Source organism: Sus scrofa, chromosome 10 (genome assembly GCF_000003025.6).
Source record: "Sus scrofa isolate TJ Tabasco breed Duroc chromosome 10, Sscrofa11.1, whole genome shotgun sequence".
NCBI classification, from domain to species: domain Eukaryota; kingdom Metazoa; phylum Chordata; class Mammalia; order Artiodactyla; family Suidae; genus Sus; species Sus scrofa.
In genome coordinates this window covers 39066910-39071913 of record NC_010452.4, presented here as the reverse complement: position 1 = coordinate 39071913, position 5004 = coordinate 39066910, and the positions used below count along the sequence as shown (strand labels likewise).

Below are 5004 nucleotides of genomic sequence, written 5' to 3'. Positions count from 1 at the left end.
TAAATAATTATTATGCCCTCTCTCTATTTGAGAACTTAACTATTTCTTTTAGCAGCTTTCACTTTCTCTTTTTTCTTCTCTCCACTTCCTCCCCCACCCCAAACCCCTACTGTGCAGATGCTTAATGGGAGCTGAAATGAGAGACAAGAAAGATTAGAGAGAAATAATGTTTTCCTTTGCAACTGTTGCAAACCCCTTGAATTTTTCTTCCTGGGCTCTAATTTCCTTCAGCTTTCTTCTGTCATGATTATTGGCCTTCAGAGATAAAACAAATGCACTGAACAGCGTAGACCCACTGGCAGATTTTTGTGTTTGCTGCTTTCTTGGGCAATGAAGCCAGCAGCCTAGAATCAATTCATTTTGCTCGAGTTTAACTTTCTGGCCAAAACCACCATCTCAGCATGAGTGTCCATACCCATTTCAGGAATTTCTTTGCACAGTACCTTTCCCAGTCCTGCACTCTTGATGTAGTTAGTCATGATGGCTGTTTGGGGGACGCAGGTTCCAAAAATGAGAAACCCTTGCAGTGGAAGATAAGCTTTTGCAGTTGTCCAAGAAACACAATAAAGTACTGTTATTGAGTGGCGGCGCTCACTAATGGGACCTGCTTCTGATGATGAAGGGAGAGCGTGCAGTGGGCTTCATGCTGAAGCAATTAGCGGAATTTTTGATTATATTCTGACAAGTTCAATACAGAGTTGTTTGGTTCCTTTCTACAGTCGCAACACACATGGAAAACACATGTGCCATGGACTGGAGCTTGTTCTACTTTTGAGGTGTTGATAAAATATTTTTAAAAATGTAATTCACAAGCCTGTAACATTCCTCAACCCTACCGGCTGTGAACCCACCCCCGGGTCAAAGGGCAAAGAAGTCTGCATCAAGCTCCCCAGTGCTACCACCAGGGCTGTCCCACCCCAAAGCAGCACCACCCTGCCCTAGCCCTGACCTTGGCCCCAACTCAGGCCACTGCTGGGACCCAGCTCAGCACAGGAAGCTCTGCATTCCAGGGACAAACACCAAGCTGGGCCTGTTCTCATTCTCTTCCCTTCCAGCTCTTCCAAGGCTTCTGAGCTGCTGCACCCCAAGCCCCGGGCTGCCAGCAGAAGCCAGTCTTAAACCTTAGAAGGCAAAACATGAATGACCAGGGAGCACAGAGTAAACACAAACACCAAGACCTTGTGGTTCCTTGTCTCAACATTTCTCATTCATCTTGAATTCATCCGTCACCACAATCAATCTCTTACCCTTGGCCACCCTCAGCTCTATTTTGGACGAAGGCGGTAATCTCCTAAAACAATATTCTTTTCTCCAGAACATTTTTCGACTGCAGCCAAAGTCATGTTTCTGCAGTGCAAATGGGATCGTGTTTCTCCTCTCCTTAAAGGGCTTTGTGGCTCCTTGGACCTGCAGGGTTGAATTCAAATTCTTTGGCACGGCTTGAATGGGGTGACCATATCATTTGGGGGGTCCAACCAATCGCTATCGAGAGTGAGGGAGGGGAGAGGATGGTCGTTATGCTGGGACGGCAAGTGTAGACTGAGACTATCCCAGGGCAAACGGGGACATCTGGTCACCCAGAGCATGAAGGACCTTCGCGAGCTGATCTCAGCTAACCTCTCCTGCCTCTCCTCCCACTCCTCTCCCATTTGCACACAGACTGTTCTCACTGCCCTGTATGCCACTCTCTTTACCACCCGCCCCTTCTCCTGGGTGGTCCTCTGGGTCCCTGCTGAGGCTCTTCTTCTTCTAAGAAGCTTTCTCTGACCTTTTAGGACCCAGCTAGGGGCTCCCTTTGGGTACCTCCTTTCCCCTGTGCCTTGGCAGAGACCACCCCCTATTGTTTCCTTGTCTTTCTCCCCCGGTAGATTGCTAAGCTCCTTGACAGCAGAGATCCTGGTGTTGGTTGGCTCTCCATATGTATGGTAGGGACTTAATGTTTGTGTCCTTCCCAAATTCTTATGTTGAAATCCTAACCCCCAAGTAGATGGTATTAGGAGGTGGGGCTTTGGGGAGGTGATTAGGCCAGGAGGGTGGCACCCTCATGAACAGGGTTAGTGCCCTTATAAAGGAGGCCTCTTTCACTCCTTCCTCCATGTGAGGAAACAGGAAGGACCAGGGATCAAGATCTGCCCAGACACCAAGCCTGCTGGCACCCTGATCTTGGACTTCTCCAGAACTGAGAGAAACACATTTCTTTCTTTCTTTTTTTCCTTTTTTTTTTTTTTTTTTTTTTTTCTTTTTAAGGCTGCACCTGTGGCATATAGAATTCCCAAGCCAGGACCTGAATCAGAGCTGCATCTGTGACGTATGCCACCACAGCCACAGCAATACTGGATCCTTAACCCACTGAGCAAGGCCAGCTTCGAACCCATATCCTGAAGACTATGTCGGGTTCTTAACCTGCTAAGCCACAACAGGAACTCCAAGGAGTTTTTAAGTAGGACGAATGCTTTCTCTCTGAATCCCATTTCCAAACTGGGTCACTCGGGAATCACAAGATGTTAACTGTAAAAGTCCAGCCTCCATGCTGCCCCACAGCCATACACCATGGGTCTGGGAAGCCCCCTATAGGGCTTCAGCGTATCTGAAAACCTTCTAGCTTTCCACCAACACCACAGCCTGAGGATTTGGTGACTGGAGCCTCACCATCCAGACAATCCAAATGAATTAGCTTGCTAATTGCTTGGGTGCACGTTCAATGTCTCTTAGATAGGCTTTCATTTTTGTTAATTGTGCATGTGTTTCCAATGAAAATTCCAAATGTGCGTTGGAGCCCTCCACCCTTTTAGGGATGCTCACCAATAGCTTCCATAGACCCTGCGTGCATGTGCTGACATTCCATGTGCAACACACACTGCCCAGACATGCATATTGATGCTGTGCCTCTGTGGGCAGTCTCCCCTCTCCCGCCAAGCCTCCTATTTCCATCTTCGCCTTCCTGGAAGCAGACTTGTCTAGGCTTGCCTAAGCCCATCCCTGTGATCCTAGGATGATGCGGGCTGCTAACACCCAGCGGCTCCCTGGTACCATTCTGTTAAGCGTCAAGTCCCCTTCAAGGAAATTAAACCCAAAGCCTCTGGCCAAGAATTACCAGACCCTTATCATCACCCCGGGCATCTCATTGTAATGCCCCTTCCCCTACCCTGAGCGATGGGACCTAGCAGTCAGAACAATGAGGAACTCTCCAGGGAATATTCCTATCACCTGTTCCGCATGCAAATGAGGTATCCCGCCCCAGACCAATCAGAAGATCAAATATGCTCCCGGCAAAGACCAATCAACACTCAGCCCTTATGCACCCGGAAGTGGGCGGGGGCAGGAAGAATCAGGTCTCCACTCAGGTCCCCCAGCTCTGGGATGCAAAACCCAATTGTAAAGGGGGACGGGTGCCTACTTGAGGGGTGGCCCACTCTCCGAAAATGTACTTTTAATAAATTTGCCTGAGATCATGCCCACTGTTTCAATTCCTTCCTGTGGCGGGTGCAAAGGGTGCCACGGAGGAAACAATGCAACCGCAATAATTCCAGACGTTAAGCTGGGTCCTGTCCAGAGCTGCGCCAGTGAGAGCCCAGCAGCGTCGGAAGGGTGACAGCGGCCACTCTGTCCTCTCTGTCCTGAGGAGCAGCCTTTGAGGAACAAGTCAAGATCCTGAGGGCCTGGTTCGGTCCAAGGCAGCCTCCCTCGGCGCAGAGCCCCGAAGCCCTGACATTCATTCCGCCTCAGCTCCGTCTCTCCCCTCCTCCCCCTCCTCCTCCAGCCTCCACCTGAAAGGCCTAATGGGTAATCATTTCCTGACAGAAAACTCAACTTAAATTGTGAAACAGAAGCCATTTAAAAAGAAACCGGTTCCACATTTTATTATTTTTTCCGGGGGTGGGGGGGGAACAGTTTCTGCCGTCCCCAGGCCTCGGGGCCTGGTGGGAGATGAGTTGTGACAGGCCTGAAACAGGCTCAGGGCGGAGCGCGAGCACAGGCCCGCAGCCCAGGCGGCCTGTGTACCGCCGGCACTTTGAGCCCAAGTGGCTTTATTTCAGAGGAAATCATGCCTTTGGACGCCGAGAGACTAGCGAGGGAGGGAGGGAGGGAGGGGGAGAGGGAGGGACTACTTGAAGGAAAAAAGTTTGGTTTCAATCTGTGAAATTGGTTTCCCCTGGGGGGAACTTTAATTCCTGTCAAATGTTTAGGGAGAAGACGAAAGGGAAAGCTTCCAGGTTCGCAGTTGCCTCCAGCCTTCAGCCGGTCTCCGGTGCAAAACCTCTCACCACATCCAAGGAGATTCTGGAGAGACAGCGCCTGGGAGAGCAGATGCCCAGCCAGGGGACAAAGTGGCCGTGCAGCCACAGCCAGCACCCGGTCCTTGGATGAGACCTGGGGGAGGGGACGGAGGCGAGGGCAGGCTAGGGAAGAGGGGGCTGAGACCCGCAAGGCTGAGGAAACGCTTCTCACAAACTTACTTTTCCTTCTTTTGGCTGCACAGAGCCCAGGTCTGGGGGGTCTGCATGTCAGGAGGTCTTGAAGCCCCCAGAAAAGAATGTGAGAAGACAGATCCCATCAACTGAGCCATGGTTATAGGCCAGCAGCCATGGTTATAGGTCAACAGCCCTAGTTTCAGAAATGCAACGCCCTAGGGACAGGACAGGGAGGAATTCTAATTCTAAAGGGTGACCTCAGGGTACTTGTGGGCACAGCCTGGGGTTTTGAAGAGGACAGGGAGCTGGTAGGGAGAGCCGGCAACTCCAGCCAAGAGATGGAAACCTCCTTTTTCCTCCTACAAAAAGAAAGCCTCCCTGCAAGTTGGTCATTATGCTGTAGATAAACAAAGGCTGAGACAGCCCTGGAGTTAAATTGAGACAGGCTGTGAGATGAGATCCTATTAGATACAGACGGAGCCCACAGCCTTGAAGGGTTCAGAAGAGTCTGGGGCCGTGGGTCTGAGCACGGTCCTTGGGGACGGCTGGCTTCTCTCGGGCTCTCAGGGGCACCGAGGTGGTTTAGGTCACC

General features: G+C 50.9%; 1 long non-coding RNA gene across 1 annotated transcript; it reads left to right on the top strand.

The window, feature by feature from the left end:
• LOC110255681 lies at positions 2342-4428 on the top strand. Its single transcript, XR_002336326.1, has 2 exons — positions 2342-3783; positions 4188-4428. It is a non-coding gene; the product is annotated as an uncharacterized LOC110255681 (long non-coding RNA).